The sequence below is a fragment of the Bufo gargarizans genome, chromosome 5 (assembly GCF_014858855.1).
Source record: "Bufo gargarizans isolate SCDJY-AF-19 chromosome 5, ASM1485885v1, whole genome shotgun sequence".
Lineage (NCBI taxonomy): Eukaryota > Metazoa > Chordata > Amphibia > Anura > Bufonidae > Bufo > Bufo gargarizans.
In genome coordinates, this window is record NC_058084.1 from 237,038,275 (window position 1) to 237,058,172 (window position 19,898).

A 19,898-nucleotide genomic window follows, 5' to 3' on the forward strand; every position below is an offset into this window, starting at 1 on the left:
CAGTGACCGTGGATTCAAGCAAAGGGGAGGAAGCCAGCGTTTTTTTAACCATCTCCCCATTCGAAAAATCAATTCAATTCACCTTTCCTGGACCCTTGGTGTTGAACGTGGCTGGGTGGAGGAAGAAACCTTCAATGACATCAACGGGACATGGCTAGCTTCGTATCCAACCTTGTGCAAATGGGAAGTTTGCGGTTGGGCAAATGGACTGTTTGCGGTGGTTTGCGGTGCATTAAAAGGGGAGTTTGGTCTGTCAATGTCTGTGAAGCGGGGGTAACCCTTACACTACCTGATCGATACAACATCATACCTGATCGTATACACACACTGGATGTTTTAAACCACGTTTAAGCCACAGTCCGGGTGTTAGTCCCCTTGAAACAACTTTTCCATCACTATTGTGGCCAGAAAGATTACCGCGAACGGAAAATTTTATGTTCGCTACATCTCTAGCCAACACTGATTTGTGTTCTTTTTTATTGGGACATATAACAAAATAAAACAAAGAATAAGTGCACTTGAGTACAAGAATGGATGGTTGATGCTGGTATAAATGTCTATTCTGCACAAGTCCTGTGGGATCCATGCCTGGTTCATTTTAATAAACATAAGCTTGTCCACATTGGCTGCCGTACTAAACACACCTTCACACTATACACTGGCTGCAGGGCAGGTCAGCACCTTCAAGGCTGACAAAGCTTTTCCACATTTTGGCCATGCTAACCCTGCCTTCTCAGGTGCTGGTGGTGCCCGACCTCTTCCTCCTCCTCTGCCTTCACCTTGTGTTTCCACTGTGCCTCCGCTGTCAGGTGGGAATGCTATCATCAGCATGCGCTTGTAGTCGCGCATCTTCCGATCAGTAACAGATGTTTTCACTAAATTTAGTTCACTTTCAGCAATGCAGAGCAGGGGTTCTTTCATGGCAAAGTGGGTTCATGTCACCCAGCAATAGAACAGAGGATTTTGAGAGATTTAGGCCCCAGTCACCCAGGCACAGCAGGGGTTCATTCACGGCGAAAGGTGGTTCTTGTCACCCAGCAATAGAACAGAGGATTTTGAGAGATTTAGGCCCCAGTCACCCAGGCACAGCAGGGGTTAATTCACGGCAAAAGGGGGTTCATGTCACCCAGCAACAGAACAGAGGATTTTGAGAGATTTAGGCCCCAGTCACACAGGCACAGCAGGGGTTCATTCACGGCAAAAGGGGGTTCATGTCACCCAGCAATACAACAGAGGATTTTGAGAGATTCATGCCCATGTCAGCAATGCAGAACAGGGGTTCATTCACGGCAAAAGGGGGTTCATGTCACCCAGCAATAGAACAAAGGATTTTGAGAGATTTAGGCCCCTGTCAGCAATGCAGAGCAGCGGTTCATTCACGGCAAAAGGGGGTTCATGTCACCCAGCAATAGAATAGAGTATTTTGAGAGATTTAGGCCCTTCTCAGCAATGCAGAGCAGCGGTTCATTCACGGCAAAAGGGGGTTCATGTCGCCCAGCAATACAACAGAGAACTTTGAGAGATTTAGGCCCCAGTCACCCAGGCACAGCAGGGGTTCATTCACGACAAAAGGGGGTTCATGTCACCCAGCAATACAACAGAGGATTTTGAGAGATTTAGGCCCCTATCAGCAATGCAGAGCAGGGGTTCATTCATGGCAAAAGGGGGTTCATGTCACCCAGCAATAGAACAGAGGATTTTGAGAGCTTCATGCCCATGTCAGCAATGCAGAGCAGGGGTTCATTCATGGCAAAAGGGGGGTTCATGTCACCCAGCAATAGAACAAAGGATTTTGAGAGATTTAGGCCCTTGTCAGCAATGCAGAGCAGGGGTTCATTCACGCAAAGGGGGGTTCATGTCATCCAGCAATACAACAGAGGATTTTGAGATATTTAGGCCCCTGTCAGCAATGCAGAGCAGGGGTTCATTCACGGCAAAAGCGGGTTCATGTCACCCAGCAATACAACAGAGGATTTTGAGAGATTTAGGCCCTTGTCAGTAATGCAGAGCAGGGGTTCATTCACGGCAAAGGGGGGTTCATGTCACCCAGCAATACAACAGAGGATTTTGAGAGATTTAGGCCAGCAGGGGTTTGTATACGCCAAAAATGGTAAAATGTCAAATGACAATTGAAAATAAGATTATTTATTTAATTTAGGGTACTAAAATTGCAATTTTTTTTTAATTAAAATGGCTCTAAAATAGTCCTTGAAAAGGCTAGAGGGATGTAAAAGGCAGTAAAATTTGTTTAAGAGCATGGCAACTGCTCTGCAAACAAATGTGGATAGGGAAATAACTTAAAATGAAATAAAATAACTATAAATTACAAATTATTAACCTGCAACTCAGAGAAGAAGGTGGATATGGAGTCGGAGGTTGAGGAGGCGGTGAATGTGGTGTTGTAGGTGGAGGCAGCAATGGAGGAGGAACAGGTAGCCAACAATGTTTATTTTTTTGTTTTTTATTGGGGTAGGTAGCCCCCAAAATATTGGGACAAGTGGAAGGCTGAAAAGTCAGCCTGAATTTGTGGGAGGGGCATCTTACCTTCTTAAGCTCCAGCCCCCAGCTCCTCAGGGCGCTTCTGTTCATACCTGGATAGGGAGTCTCTTGCTCTGGTACTGCATCCGTGCACGTCGTGAGTTGCTTTCATCTGCTTTGTTTTCGTTTCATACACTGCCGTTCACGTCTTCAGGAGAGGTAAATTCTGTGCCATACTTTCGGCTCCCTGAGTCGGCGTGCGTGGAACGCATGCCTATACACCTTCCTGCTCCAGGTTGTTTTTTTTGTTGTTTGTTTGTTTTTGTTTGTCTCCTTTTCCCCATCCAACTCCCTCCCGAGGCAGCGGGGGGGGGTGGGGCAGGGTCCGGCCCGCGGGTCCCCCCCTCCACACGGCCTCCCCCGTCCCCTTCTTACTTAGGGCTCCGCTTCAGCCTGGCGTGCGTCCCAGCGTGGAGCGCACACTGGAAATCTGCCACCAGGCATGAGCTCCGGGTCGCACGCTCGGCGTGCGTTCCAGGGTGGAACGCACGCCGGAATCTTCATTCAGGTCCGGCGGGGTCATGCGACGTGGCGGCTCCAGTGCGGTGACTCCAGCTGGGTTAATCCTGTCCCCACTGGGTCCCTCCCCCTCTCGAAACCCACACCTCGATTCTGGCCCCACAACCAGGTCTCCCGCCCTACGTACTACTTAGGACGGGTGGTCCCTGTCCCCCAGTCTGCTGGTCCGCATGGTCACCCCCCCTGCACATTTTTTCCCAGGCAAGCCTGGCACCCCCGTCAAAACAGGCCATACATAGTAGGGGTATCTAGCCCCTGGGCAACAACGGCCACGTCCACAAACAGCAGCAAAAAATAAATAAAAAATCCCTCAGTAGGGCCAAAAGAGAAAAAAAAAAAAAAATATATAAAAAAAAATCCCTCAGTAGGGCCCAACCACAAGCCATCTCATACGCACTCCCGCCGTGCCACGCAGCGCTAAGCAGGAGGAAGACAAGGTCATCCACGTTTCCTCACTTAGGGAGGGGCCCCGGGGTCCCTGCTGGGCTGAAAGGGCGCTAGTTCCAGTACGATGGTCAAAGAAACTGGGGGTCTCACTACGAGTGGGCCAGGTCATCATCACACGCCATACTCATTCAGCGGTCACAATGCTCACTACAGTCATCCAGTCCATGGTGGCGACAGTGCCATGTGTTATATGTATGTACTTTCACGTTATATGCTGTTTCCTCTACTGGTTCGCCAGGCTCATACCTACCTCTGCCTCCTGGATCGCCCAGGCATGCACCTATCTCTGTCTCCTGGTTCGCCCAGGCTCATACCTACCTCTGCCTCCTGGATCGCTCAGGCACGCACCTATGTCTGTTTCCTGGTTCGCCAGGCTCATACCTACCTCTGCCTCCTGGATCGCCCAGGCACGCACCTACCTCTGTCTCCTGGTTTGCCCAGGCTCACACCTACCTCAGTCTCCTGGTTCGCCCGGCTCATACCTACCTCAGCCTCCTGGATCGCCCGGCTCATGCCTACCTCTGCCTCCTGCATCGCCCAGGCACGCAACTACCTCTGTCTCCTGGTTCGCCCAGGCTCATACCTACCTCTGTCTCCTGGCTCGCCCAGGCTCACACCTACCTCTGTCTCCTGGCTCGCCCAGGCTCACACCTACCTCTGTCTCCTGGTTCGCCCAGGCTCATACCTAACTCTGTCTCCTGGCTCGCCCAGGCTCACACCTACCTCTGTCTCCTGGCTTACCCAGGCTCACACCTACCTCTGTCTCCTGTTTCGCCCAGGCTCATACCTACCGCTGCCTCCTGGATCGCCCAGGCACGCAACTACCTCTGTCTCCTGGTTCGCCCAGGCTCACACCTACCTGTCTCCTGGTTCACCCAGGCCTGTCATCCTCCCCAGTTATGTTCTCTTTCCCTTCTGAACTTTATGGATTTGTCCTCTCAGGAACGTGTTCTGACCGTTCACTTGTACGACATTTGGACCAAGGTCAGGTAACCCAAGACATCAGTACAGGTAGTAGCCTCTAATTCCAGGTACGTTACTCAGACCGACACAAGCCTTCTCGCAGTCGTACTACGTTCCGGTCACATATAATTATTGCATATTTTTCCAGGAACAGTCTGGTTATGTATTCCCCTGAATCGCTCAGACGTCTGTATTTTCCCTGGTCTCTCAGTGGGTAGGTAGTGGCCAGGTCCACCCAGGTTCAGGGTAATGCCCGACGCACCCAGGGTCCGTCATCTTCACGAAAGGTGTAGGTAAGCGCCTGATTCGCTCAGGATTCCATGTTGCCTGAACCGCTCAGGATTCAATGTATTTGCCTGAATCGCTCAGGTTCCAGGCGTCTGTCTGGAACGCTCGGGGGTTTCTCAGCAGGGTCCGGCTGGTTCCTGGTTACTCGTTCATGTCCTGCATGTCTGGATTTCTGTTTCCCGCAGGTCTTGTTGCATGCAGCGCGACTTCGGGCCCTGATTCTGGCAGTTCAGGGTCATCCAGCAGTTGGCCATGACGCCCAGGCTGCATCCTGGTTCTCCGTCGCTTCATTCCAGTGCCACCAGATCACGCCTCTATCCGGGTCTCGTACAAACGCAAGTTTATTTCAGGTAAGCAGGCCCTCAGGCCATCGGAATTTCGATCCATCCTCAATTGTGTCGCAGGGCGTCTCCGTGTCTGGTCATTCCACGGTGCCAGGTTTCAGGTAAGGTCCAGCCGGGTGGCGGCCTTACGCACCTCCGCAGCCCAGAGCCTTCCTTCATTCATCACGAGCCTCCATTCCTAGGTCTTCAGTATCGCCGGAGAGTTGACAGCACTGTCCGTGGATTTGGGTAGGTTGCGATCCTTTTTATATCATGGTCATTCCTGTTTCCTTTCCGCTCTCGCCCGGTCACTCGGCCACCGCTTAAAAAAATAAAGAAAGAAAGGGAAATATATATATATATATTTTGGGGGGGGTTTTCCGGGGGGGGGTTCTGACGCACCCCAGGTCTCATTTCCCTGAATCGCTCGGGTTTTATGTATTCCCCTGAATCGCTCGGGTTTCAAATATTTACCTGAATCACCCAGGTTTTATGTATTTACCCGCGTCACTCAGGTTTTACGTATTTTCCCTGAAATCACTCAGGTCATGTATTTCCCTGAATCGCTCAGGTTTGTATTTTCCTGTCTCTTTCGGGTTGACGGTATTTCCAGGTTGTATGTATTAATATTACAGGCTATAGCTACTAGAGAGAGATCGTTGATCCAGGGAGTTATTCTGATTGCCTGTTTGGAGTCGGGAAGGAATTTTTATTCCCCTAAAGTGAGGAAAATTGGCTTCTACCTCACAGGGTTTTTTTGCCTTCCTCTGGATCAACTTGCAGGATGACAGGCCGAACTGGATGGACAAATGTCTTTTTTCGGCCTTATGTACTATGTTACTATGTATTTTCCTGATTCATTCAGGTCACGTATTTCGCTGAAATCGCTCAGGTCTTATTTCCCACAGGTTGTTCGCATTTGCCTGAATCGGTCAGGATCCAATATATTTGCCTGAAACGCTCAGAGGTTTTCCCATACCATCAGGAAACTACCAAGCCGGCGTCAAGGTTTCCAAAGTTTTTCAAGGTCCCACCCGCAGGTGGCTTGAACAATGTCTCCTACACCCTGGCGTTCATAGCCCACTGTCACCGCAAATCTCAGGCTGTCATTTAACACCATCGGGCTGTACCTAGCAGGCATACAGCACTGCGCCATGCTTCATAATCCAAATGGAGGTTCCATTTCTTCAGTGCAGCAGGCAGTCAAGGCAGCCCTTAGGGGGATCCAGAGGTGCAGGGATACCCCTACCGCCAGTAGAAAGCCTGTCTCCGGCGAGATGTTTGGGAGACTGTCGTCCGCGCTGGATAGACATCCTTTTGGACACTCTCCTAGTTTAATTATTAAGGCAGCCATGTATCTCGGGTTTTACGGGTTCCTCAGGCCAGGTGAGTTTACCAGCACCTCCCCTAAATGTCAGGGGTTGCAGGTGCGGCAGTTGTCCTGGGTCCATGACCATTTTGTCCTCTGGCTCCCTTTCACGAAGGCCAATCAGCATGGGCCTCCCTCGGAGGTCAGGTTTTAAACCTCAAAGGATTGGTGCCCGGTCATGGTCCTCTGTCAATTGTTAGCCCTGTTGCAAGATGCCCCCCTAGATGGCCCGCTGCTTCCTTGGCGTGGGGGGCCCCTGACGTCAATTCAGTTCGTGTCCTGCCTCAGGTCTCGGCCATAACCCACTGGCCATTACAGGACACTCGCTCCGAATCGGGGCCGCGTCCTCAACATCAAAAAACGGGGTTCCGGCGCACGTGATCAAATGCATGGGTCGTTGGCGCTCTTCCTGCTTCACAAGATACATCCCGAACCCGAATGTAGAGATTTCCCAGGCGTTTTGTAGTCTTGCTCTCTGAGTGGAATTAAAAGCTTTTGGTCACTACTCTGCTCTCCTCGTCTATCTTTGCCCACTACTAGGCTTACCCTCGCTCCTGGCTTCCGGCACAACACAGCCAGCTAGGTCAGGGGAAGCGCTTCCCCCCTCATCACAGGTAAGCCTCTCCCATAAATAAAAATAAACTAAAACAAAGAATCATTGCACTTGACTTTAGTACAAGAATGTATGTTTGATGGTGGTATAAATGTCTATTCTGCACAAGGTACAGGCAAGTCTTGTGGGATCCAAGCCTGGTTCATTTTAATGAACGTGAGCTTGTCCACGTTGGCTGTGGACAGACGGCTGCGTCTGTCTGTAATAACACCTTCTGCCGTGCTAAATACATGTTCAGAGAGTACACTGGCTGCAGGGCAGGCCATCACCTCCAAGGCATACAGGGCAAGCTCTGGTCATGTGGACAATTTGGAGACCCAGAAGTTGAATGGGGTATAACCATCAGTCAGTACGTGTAGGCGTGTGCACAGGTACTGTTCCACCATATTGTTCAAATGCTGTCTCCTGCTAACATGCTCCATATCAGCAGTTGGGGCTGGTTGTTGCGGCGAGGTGACAAAGCTTTTCCACATGTCGGCCATGCTAACCCTACCTTCTGAGGTGCTGGCGCTGACACAGCTGCATTGGCGACCTCTTCCTCCTCCCCTGCCTTCGCCTTGTGCTTCCACTTGTCCTCCGGTGTCAGTCAGGAATGCTCTCAGGAGCGCATCTACCAGCATGCGCCTGTAGTCGCGCATCTTCCGATCACGCTCCAGTGAGGGAATTAAGGATGGCAAATTGTCTTTGTAACAGGGATCCAGCAGGGTGGCCACCCAGTAGTCAGCACACGTTAAAATGTGGGCAACTCTGCAGTCGTTGCACAGGCATTGCAGCATGTAGTCGCTCATGTGTGCCAGGCTGCCCAGAGGTAAGGACAAGCTGTCCTCTGTGGGAGGCGTATCGTCTGCGTCCTCCATATCCCCCCAGCCACACACCAGTGATGGGCCCGAGCTGCGTTGGATACCACCCCGCTGTGAACATGCTTCATCCCCACCCTCCTTCTCCAGTAGTGGGCACTGGCTGGCCAAGTTTGTACCTGGCCTCTGCTGTTGCAAATATCCTCTTTCTGAGCCACTTCTAAAAGACTGGCCTGAAAGTATTAGAGATAACTCCTCTTCCTCCTCCTCGTCCTGGGTCACATCCTCTTCCATCATCGCCCTAAGTGTTTTCTCAAGGAGACATAGAAGTGGTAACGGCGTCATCGCCACTGGCCATGTTGGTGGAGTACTTGAAACAGCGCAACAGGGCACACAGGTCTCGCATGGAGGCCCAGTCATTGGTGGTGAAGTGGTGCTGTTCCGCAGTGCGTCTCACCCAGGAGGCAACAGGAGACAAAGAATGATGCCCTGCGTTCCTTGGCGGAGGAAGGACGTGCGCCAAACAGCTCTCCGCCTGGGGCCCAACCGCCACTACATTTACCCAGTGTGCAGTTAGGGAGATATAGCATCCCTGGCCGTGCTTACTGGTCCACGTATCTGTGGTTAGGTGGACCTTGCCACAGATGGCGTTGCGCAGTGCACACTTGATTTTATCCGATACTTGGTTGTGCAGGGAGGGCACGGCTTTCCTGGAGAAGTAGTGGTGGCTGGGAACGACGTACTGTGGGACAGCAAGCGACATGAGCTGTTTGAAGCTGTCCGTCTCCTCCAGCCTGAATGACAGCATTTCAAAGGCCAGCAGTTTAGAAATGCTGGCATTCAGGGCAAGGCATCAAGGGTGGCTAGGTGGGAATTTACGCTTTCTCTCAAAGGTTTGTGAGATGGAGAGCTGAACGCTTCCGTGTGACATGGTGGAGATGCTTGGTGACGGAGGTGGTGTTGTTGGTGGCACATCCTCTGTTTGCTGGGCGGCAGGTGCCAACGTTCCTCCAGAGGCGGAAGAAGAGGCCGAGGCAGCAGCAGAAGAGGGAGCAGGAGGGGCCTGAGCCCTTTCTTGGTTTTGAAGGTGCTTACTCCACTGCAGCCCATGTCTCGCATGTAGATGCCTGGTTATGCAGGTTGTGCTAAGGTTCAGAACGTTAATGCCTTGCTTCAGGCTCTGATGGCACAGTGTGCAAACTACTTGAGTCTTGTCGTCAGCACATTGTGTGAAGAAGTGCCATGCGAGGGAATGTCACCACCAGACATCTGAGAAGCTCTGACATTAAGCTGTCATGTAGTTGCACTGATTGCATCCCTTTAAATCCTTTCCCATAGTGCATCACTTTGCGCTTTATATTCCTTCCTGGAGTGTGTGCATGCTGTTCATACTTCTGAGTCTTCTACAAGATAAGTTTTGTTCATTCATTTGTGTTTTTCTGTTTGCTGGATCCCAGGTGACCCTGACTCCCTCCGTATCTAGTGTAGGGAGCCAGTGGTCGTGTCCCCTCACTATTATAGGGTGTTCAGGTGTTATACAGTCGAGGTACGAGGATATGCGATCATCTACCATTGGGATTTTCGCATAGGCTGAGCAGTCAGGGAGAGAGCCAGGTCTTATGCAGGGCTCTCCCTTTTTGTTCCTTAGTTTTGGATCCAGTCAGTCGTATATTCATTTTGTGTCTTCTAGTTTCCTGCACACCTTCCGTGACAGGGAACTCCTTAAAGCTGCCTTTGGTGTGCTCGGTCCCTGTTGACAGTGGTCAGTAGCAGGCGAACTGTTTTGGCGAAGGCTGCTCTGCTTTTGCACCCTGCTCCCGCTATTGCTACGCTGTTGGCTCAGTCTCACCACTGCCTCTTTCTCCAAACTCTGAAAGTCAGTGGCACAACCTTCATTCCATGTGGGGTCTAGGACCTCATCGTCCCCTGCATCATTTTCCACCCAGTCTTCCTCCCTGACCTCCTTTTCGGTCTGCACACTGCAGAAAGCATTCTATGTCTTCCACCCCTGGGGAAGAGCTAGGTGAATGCCCTTGGGAAACCCTGCTGCATGACTTGAGGCTCAGCCAGGTTCCCCGATATGCATGAGGGTGATGTGACAGACTAATGGGCATGGGTTTCAGGCGCCACCTGTGCGCTTTCTGCAGAAGACTGGGTGGGAGATAATGTAAACGTGCTGGATCCACTGTTGACCACCCAATTGACTAGCGCCTGTACTTGCTCACTCCTTACCATCTTTAGAACGGCATTAGGCCCGACCAAATATTGCTGTAGATTCTGGCGGCTACTGGGACCTGAGGTAGTAGGTTCAGTAGGACGTGTCACTGTGGCAGAACGGCCACGTCCTCTTCCTGCACCAGAGGCTCCACCAACACCACCAGCGCGACCATGACCGCGTCCCTTATTAGATGTTTCCCTCATAGTTAGCGTTCACAAAGCAAAGTAAAAATTGGTTAAGTATGTTAAAAATAATTAACCCTCAATATAAACCCTGATGTAGGGTATTGCACTCAATTTTTTTTTTTTTAACTCTATATGACAGCGGTATTTGTCGCCTAAATGTGACTGTATTTGATGTACGTTAAATCCAAAATGATCATTATATAAACACACAGTTTATTTCAACTGCAGTAAACGAATAGCCGTATTTGCGGCCTAAATGCGACTGTCACCTATGCACGTGTAATCAAAGATGACCAGTATATGAACACACGGTTTATTTCAAGCGCAGTAAACGAATAGCCGTATTTGTGGCCTAAATGTGACTGTCACCTATGCACGTGTAATCAAAGATAACCAGTATATGAACACACAGTTTATTTCAACCGCAGTAAACGAATGGCCACATTTGTGGCCTAAATGTGACTGTTACCTATACACGTGTAATCAAAGATGACCAGTATATGAATTTTTTTTTTTTTTTTTTAAACGCAGTAACCTAATGGCCGTATTTGTGGCCTAAATGTGACAGTCACTTATGCACTTGTAATCAAAGATGACCAGTATATGAAAAAAAACACAAAACACATTGGATTGAGATCGCCGAGTTATAAGGCAGTTCTTCTTAGTATTTATCCCTGATCTGTCCCTGACAGCAGCAGCATCCTCTCCCTACACTAAGAATAGCAGAGTGACGTGCAGCGCTACGTGACTCAGCCTTATATAGAGGCTGGGTCACATGCTGCAGTTGGCCAATCACAGCCATGCAAATAGTAGGCATGGATGTGATCGGGGCGGACTGAGAAGCCTCAGGGCCCCCGGGCAAAATAAATCAGCCCCACCCATGTTCTGCCGCAACCCCAACCCACGTGTACAGGACCAGGCCCCTCCTGAGTCCTATCCTATACAGGTACCGGTAAGTATTATGATTCACGACTAGGGTGGCCACTTGCTTCACCCCAAAAAGGAGGACATTCTAGGCAACACCCTCAACCTGATAAACCATGCCCCTCTCCCAGTAAGTGCCCGGCAAAACAAAGAAAATACGTCGCTATAGCTCTTTTGCTTTACTGGACTCTGCGGGATGGAAAAGCGCTGTATTATTAACCCAGTTCAGCAGTCCTGAGTCCCACATTCACAGTAGTTATTAACCCCTTTCACTAGTCCCCTCTTCAGTGAAGAGGGGACTGCTGAAGGGGCTAATAAATACTGTTAACAGGGGACATTTGAAAGGGGTTAATAATTACTGTGAAGGGCCTTCAATAGTTATTAACCCCTTTCAGCAGTCCCCCATTCACAGTATTTATTAACCACTTCAGCAGTCCCCATTCACAGTATTTATTTACCCCTCCAGCAGTCCCCCCTTTACTGAAGAGGGGACTAGTGAAAAGGGTTAATAAATACTGTGAATGGGGGACTGCTGAAACGGGTTAATAACTACTGTGAAGGGCCTTCAGTAGTTATTAACCCCTTATAACTTATTTTTCTCCCCTTTTCACCCCGGCCCTGCCACAGCCCACAGCAACAGCAGCGCCGCCAGCCCAGCACAGTCTTTCAATTTCTTTCAGACCAGACACGGCTGAGACGTAAAGCTGCCTAGGCTACCACTTAACCCAAAAGCACTACCTCAGCGCAGCTGTGCTCACGCTCCTCAGAGTTCCCTTCCTTCTCCCGCAAATCCCGCAGCGCCAATGAGTGCGCGAACAGCGCCGCAGTGTGTGTGATGTCAGTGCGGTGTGGAAGGAACACAGTGACGACTGACATTATGTGCACTGCTGCGGCGGGCCCCCATCCCGGCCGGGCCCTCGGACCACATCCGAAGTGCCCGACCGCTCAGTCCGCCCCTGGCTGTGATGGCTTCTAAGGGCTTTGCAGCCTTTCAAAAAGCGCCATAAAAATCACCGAACAACGAACACGAACCCGAACTTTTACGTAAATGTTCGGGTTTGGGTTCAAAAAAAGCTAAAGTTCGGTACGACTCTACTCCTGTTGCTTCCTCCTCCTACTCCGCATCCTCATCCTCTACCGGCTCCTCATCCGATCAGCGTAACACCTTCACCACGAACTTCAGCACAGCCAGGGGTAAACAACAGCAGGCAGTTTTAAAACTTATCTGTTTGGGGGACAAACCCCTCACTGCGCAGGAGCTGTGGCCTTGAACAACAGACCGATGAGTGGTTGGTGCCAGTGAGCCTCAAGCCTGGCCTGGTGGTGTGCGATAATGGGTGAAATCTCGTAGCAGCTCTGGTTTGACGCACATCCCTTGCCTGGTGCATGTGCTGAATTTGGTGGTGCAGAAGTTCCTTAAAAATGACATTCTCAGGTGAAATTCACCAATTTTTGGGTGTGATATACCTCTGCTATACCTAGTAGACAGGTAAAAACATTTGACTAATTTGTCTGTTACATTCTTGGGTAACAAGAAAAATGGAATAGGACAGCACCACTTACTTGAAAAAATTCAATATTGGCGGCAGTGCTCGTGGCGTCAGGTCCCGGCCTCGGGGACCCCCCAAACGTAGAAAAGCTTTAGAAAAGTCACGGCACTCTCGAACTTCAATCCAAATTTAGTGTTTAATCACACAGAAATACAGCGTTTCAATAATTTGTACCACTTTTCCGCTTGATCATATTTAAAAAAATTAACCTCCCTTGGATGTGGTCTTGCTTTCTCACGCTCCCTATCCGGTGTGGAAAACTGATTCGCCGATAACCGCGATCAACATGGTAGGCTCAGAAAAGAATATCGAAAGTTGATAGAGAAGATATCCAAATGGACCGTGGACGTCACGGTGACGTGCGATCAGGCAGAAGTTATCTACAGTCAACAAAGCGGCTCTCCTGTCTAATGTTTCCAAATCCTAAATAGCCCAGTGACATTTCCTATAATGTTTTATTAACCATTCCAATAACAGGGCATCTTAAGAGTCCTGTATTGTTATTTATCGTCACTACCTCCCCAAGTCAGGAGTGGGTAATTGTCGTGCGCCCCCTCCTTTCCTTTGATTTTTCCATTTTAATAACTTTTTCCATATTTCCGCTCAATCACAATACAATTTCATCCATTGATCTCCCTTGGATGTGGTCTCTCTTTCTCACGCTCTCTCTCTGGCGTGGAATCCGGTAGGCGCAGAAAAGAACATCGAAAGTTGATAGAGCAGATATCCAATTGGATCGTGAGCTTCACGGGGACGTGCGACATGGTGGGGCAGTATGTGTGCACATGCCTACACGAACTGACTGATGGGTCTGCCCTCTTCAACTTCTGGGTCTCCAAATTGGCCTGCCCTGCAGCCAGTGTATTGTCTGAACGTGTGTTTAGCTCGACTGGAGGGGGTTATCACAGGTTATATTTCCCAATGTTTTGGGGTGTACCCTAATTTAAATATATAGGCGTGGCCTGACCGGCGATGTAGAGAGATGCATGGCGCAGAGCTCCTGGATATAATACTGCAATTCATCGTCTGCCTGTCTCCTACCTGACCTCAGTGAGGACCGACACTGCTCAGAAGCCTCCCTAGACACTGGGTATTAATCTGGTCGCATTATGACCCATCAGAAACAAAAGAAGAAGGAGAGTAAAGAAAGCGGCATGGACACATCGAGTAAACAAAATGGCGCCGCGCATACTACAAAACTCTCTGATGTGGCAGCGAAGCTGGGGAAGTTTGCCCGTACCTCAGCAGCTGCAGCAAGCGATCCGGTGCCTGATGCTGGGACGTCCAGTGAGATAAGGGGAGCGGAGTCCTTCGAAGCTGCCTCATATGCCTCTGATACACAGCAGAAGGTGGGTCCACAGTTGCAGACAGAAACGGCACCCATATCCGAACCTACCATAGCAGATGTGTACAAGATGGTAGTGCAATGCAGTACAGCTCTCATGTCCCTAAACACTAATGTGGGAGGCCTCAAGGAAGAGGTCTTATTGATAAGACATGCGGCAATTTAAAGAACAAGTTGGAGAGTTGGAAGGTCGCGTTAGTGAAATAGAGGACCATCTACCACCTGTTAAGAGGGACTTGCAACGCGTGATACATAATGTTTCTCTGCTCATATCAAATCGGACGATTTGGAAAACCGTCCGAGACGGAATAATGTGCGATTTATTGGAATCCTGGAATGCACTGAGGGCTCAGACCCTGTTTCATTTATGGAAAAATGGCTGGTGGACACTATTGGGAAACAAAAGCTATCCCAACTCTTTGCAATAGAAAGAGCACATCGGGTGCCATTTCGCCCTCCGCCACCTGGGACGCCTCCGAGACCTCTCCTGATCAGGGTTTTGCATTACAGAGACCAGGGCGCCATACTTAGAGCAGCCAGGAACAACCCTGACATCCAAATTGGCTGTAGCCGAATTCTGATGTTCCCGGACTTTTCTGCTGAAATACAGAAACGGAGAGCGAGATTTTTGGAGATCAAAAAGCGGTTGAAATTACTGCAATGGCCTTATTCCATGTTATACCCGGCTAAGCTTTGGGTAGTGGCGAATGGATCCACGCATATTTTTGAAGATCCGACCGAGGCATGTCAATGGCTGGACACTCATGAAAATCATCGGCGTGGCATGAAGAGATGGTGATACTTTTGATGGGACTGTTCTTGTTACACTAGTGTTCTTAGATTAATACCCCACACTGTAGGTTATAGCTTTGTGGGATTATTGTCTTAATTCAGGATTATTTTGGTGGCAGTGTATATTCCCCCTCCATATTCAGCTGAAATTATGAGGATGATTATTACATTTACGTCTAAATTCCCGTTAGTCCCTATATTAATTGTGGTAGGTTTTAACATGTATATTGACGGTTCTGTGGATAAATTCCATAATGGACCGGGAACTTACACTGCTACCCCTACTTCTCTGACAAGATTGCTATCGGAAGTAGATTTATGTGACATTTGGAGAACCATACACCCTGGTCGGCGTCAGTATTCATGTTTTTCATCCTCACATAACTCCCTATCCAGAATAGATTTAGCAATTGGATCCTCATCCTTAGGGCTCATGCACACGACAGTATTTTGCGTTCAGTATACTGGACGTTTTTTTAGCTCAGTATACGGAAGATATACTGAACCATTCATTTCAATGGTTCAGCAAAAAATACTGAAGTGTCTCAGTGTGCATTCCGTTTCAGTATTTCAGTATTTCCGTGCCGTGAAAAGATAGAACATGTCCTATTCTTGTCCACAAATCACAGTGCTTGGCTCCATTCAAGTCAATGGGTCCGCAAAAAAAACGGAACACATACGGAAATGCATCCGTATGTCCTCCGTATCTGTTCCGTTTTTGCTGAACCATCTATTGAAAATGTTATGCTCAGCCCAATTTTTTCTATGTAATTACTGTATACTGTATATGGCATACGGAAAAACGGAACGGAAAGGAAACGGAAACACAACGGAAACAAAAAACGGAACAACGGATCCGTAAAAAAACAGACCGCAAAACACTGAAAAAGCAATACTGTCGTGTGCATGAGGCCTTAGTAACACTGACAAAGGAGATCTCATATTTGCCTCGTAGTATATCTGACCATTCCCCACTATTGATTACATTGAAAGTGGGGAGGCATCTATGCACTACTAGGCCTATCTGGCGTTTAAACCCATTTTGGTTATCGATAGTGGATACAGGAACTGATATCTCTAGGGCCATTACTGACTTTTTGACTATTAATGTGGGCTCGGCGTCGGTGGCGATGGTATGGTATGCCTTAAAGGCATATGTTAGGGGATTATATATTAAATATATTAGCATTAAAAAGTCTAAGAGCCGTATTCTGGATAGGGAGCTTTCAGATAGAGTTACGCATTTAGAAGGTAAATTTGTAGAACAGCCCACTTTGACTAACGAAGCACATTGGAAGGAAGCTCAAAAGCTTTTGAAAGAACACATACAGATTAGGGCAGAGGATAAACGTCTCTTTGTGACTCAGAGATATTTCACTGAAGGGGAAAGTGCAGGTCACTTATTGGCTACTGTGACTAAAGCACAAAATGGTCCTTCCTGTATAGCCTCAATTAGAGGAACTGGAGGACAACTAGTAACAGGAGATGAGAATATTTTGGGCGAGTTCTATGCTCATTTTAGGGAGATGTATAGGTCTAGGCTGGTCACCGATGCGTCTGATAGATCCAACTATTTGGAAGGGATTAATGTTCCTGTCTTATCTGAAGAGAATAAGTTGCTTCTTGATGAGGATATAGCTCTGGAGGAATTGGAGATGGAGCTGAATTCCATCCCTTATGAAAAGGCGCCGGGTGGGGATGGCCTTCCTGGGGAATTCTATAAGAAACATGGGGAACTATTACTTCCACAGCTTCTAACGTTTTTTAAAGATGCCTATCGAGAGGGTAGGTTGCCCTGCTCCATTGGAGAAGCGATAGTAGTAGTGATACCCAAATCAGGCAAGGACCCCTCACTAGTAGATTCCTATAGGCGAATCTCTCTCCTGACAGTGGATGTAAAACTTCTGGCTAAAGTTTTGGCCAATCGATTAATTAGAGTCATTCAAACTATTATCCACGACAATCTGCGGCCTTGAATCTTAGGCGATTATTCTTGAATCTCCAGCTGGAGGGAAGAGATGGACAGGATAGTAGAGCTGCAGTGGTCTCACTTGACGCTGCCAAAGCTTTTGACAGCGTCGAGTGGGAATATCTTTGGGCAGTCATGAATAGGATGGGATTTTTAACCTCCCTGGTGGTATGATTATGTCAGGAATTTTGTACCAAAAGTGGTACAATTTTTTGCATGGAAATTTGGTGTTATGTATTGTAGGCCTGCAATTCTTAGTAATTACTTACTAAACTAATTACTTACTTACTAAAGTTTGAAACATAAAATCATTAATTATAATCTAATTAATTGCATTCAATTTTATTCAATAATGTAATAAAGAATAATGAAATTTGTCAAACAAATAAAATTCAATAAACATCCTGAGTGTGATAAATTTTGAAACATGGGACTGCACAAAGTCCGACGTCACAATCGGGACAATGGAACCAGGTTTCTTTTCGGACTTTCTTTCCATTGCCATCTCTCTTTGAGCAGCAAACCACGCACATCCTGGTAGGTGCTGCCTTTTTTGGAGTTGGCGGGATGTAGTCCATAAAGTGGCGACCAGTCAGGCGTTCTGGGTTGACAACGTCAACAGCACGACGTCCAGGTCTGTTCACAGATACTGATGGCGTCTGGTGGTTGACAAAAATCCGCTCAACCACCTTCCATATAAAGTCAGAATAAACAAGAGGCTTGTCACTCTTTGCTCTGTACAGAATGTAGGCATTCCAAAGGCATTGTTCCAGAAGATGCCTGAAGATCTTCTTATAATTTTTTTTGCTGTTTGCGCATAGCCGGATAAAATGTCATTGCCTGATCGGCTCTGTCGACACCTCCCATGGTGTAATTATAGTCTATCACGACTTGCGGCTTCAGCACATCTTTCCCACCTTTTGTGTGGACCATGGCAGTAGAGGTATTGTGCACAGTACTCATGAGACACACGTCCTTCTTGTCTCGCCATCGAATTGCCATCATCTTACCCTTCTGCCAGGCAACCATTTCTCCAATTTTGAGTTTATTCTTGGCAAACATAGATGGCATATCACGTCGGCTAGGCCTAACGGTACCATATGCATCAGTCTTGTTTTTTAGCAAAACCTCATACAGTTCCGGAGATGTGTAGAAATTGTCCGTGGTCACACAATATCCCTGGTTCAGCAATGGCTCCAGCAGTGTAAGGATAGATGATGTGGCCTTCCCATAGCTGCTGTACCTGGGGTTGAACTTTGTGCCTTTACCGGTGTAAATGACCGAATTCCAGATGTACCCAGTGGATGACTCGCAGAGCATGTAGGATTTGATGCCAAACCGCGCTCTTTTGGATGCAATGTACTGTATCCAGCTTAGGCGTCCCGTGTAGGCCATCAAACTTTCGTCGACGCTGACATCGCTTTCTGGCATGTAGGTCCGCTGAAAATTGGTCACAATCATTTTCCATACATCCAAGATTTTTTTTTGTTTGGGCGCAGAATGCGTGGCCTTTGTTGTTCGTGAAGTGGAAATACTTCATGATTAGGGAAAACCGGTATTCTGACATCACCGTGCCAAAAAATGGAGTGGCCAGTAATTAATTGGTGGTCCAGTACCATTTCTGGAGAGATTTCCCAATCACCCCCTGAAGAATGATGAGTCCCAGAAACTGCCACATGTCCTCTTTGGTCACCGGTTCCAACTTTCTGCTTCTGGAAAACGTGGCATGCTGCGTAGCAGATTGCTGCTGTTGGTAGCGATTTGTCTCCGTGACAATTTTTTCAATTACCTCCTCAGTGAGGAATAATTGCAGGTATGCCAGAGGGTTGTCACGCTCAACATCTGCCTTCATCCCAGGTGATCCAGTGAACGGAAATCTTGGGGGGCGCTACCTGGTTCGTATCGCAGTCAATAGGGCACCAAGTGCGCACACGGCTGAGGTCAGGTGCAGGATCATCGCCGTTGTCACTTTCTAGATCAGTGTCAGATGACAAATCTCCCTACGACTCACTATCGCTCAGTTCTGCGAGCACCTCAGTGTCACTGTCGCTGTCAATCAACTGGTCCAAACACACTTTTGTAGTACAGTGGCGCTTTTTTGAAGCCGTGTTATAAATAAGCACAAATGGCAGGCAGGGGGCACTTTACAGTGATCAACTGTTAGATCTGAGGTGATACAGTGCAATCCTCTCAGATTACAATGTATTACCTCTTTTATGTGTGTGTCACTTTATAATTTTGAATTTTCCACCCAGTTCCGCTCCCATGCGCCGCAGGTGCTCGCAGGGAACGGAACCAGGAAGTCAGACGCCGGCTGGCGCTCTCGCTTGCGATCACAGCGGAGAAGGTAAGGGGACTCCGCTGACAACTTTTCAATGTTACCCCGAGCGTGACTCGGGGTGACCGCTCCTGGCAGCGAAAATTAACCCCGAGTCACGCTTGGGAATACCGCTAGGAAGGTTAAGATGGGTCAAGCTCCTATATTATGAGCCTAGGGCTAGAGTGAATGGTAAGCTATCACCTGCGATTGTTCTGGAGAGGGGGACGAGACAAGGCTGTCGGTTGTCTCCCCTATTGTTTGCAATTGCAATAGAACCATTAGCATGTCTTTTAAGGTCTACACCACTAATAAGGGGGCTAGTGAGGGGCTCTATGGAAGAACGTGTATCTTTATATGCGGACGATATGCTGATTTATGTAGGTGATTTAGCTGACTCCATGGATTCTATAATCTCTGTAATCTCGCAGTTTGGTGACCAGTCTGGACTTCTCACAAATTGGGATAAATCACTGATCCTCCCAATATCTTCGCAAGTGCAAACCCGTCATGCCAATTTCTCTGAGCGCAAAGTAGTGCACTCTTTTAAATACCTCGGAGTGACAGTATCGATGAACCCTGATAATTATGTCTCTAATAATTTATTACCTTTGATAGGGAAGTTTAAAAGTAAGATTGCCATCTGGCACAAATTGCCATTATCATTGATAGGTAGAGGTAACTTGTTGAAAACTATTCTAAGCTGCTAAACTATCTCTCAGCTGCTATATATTTTGCACA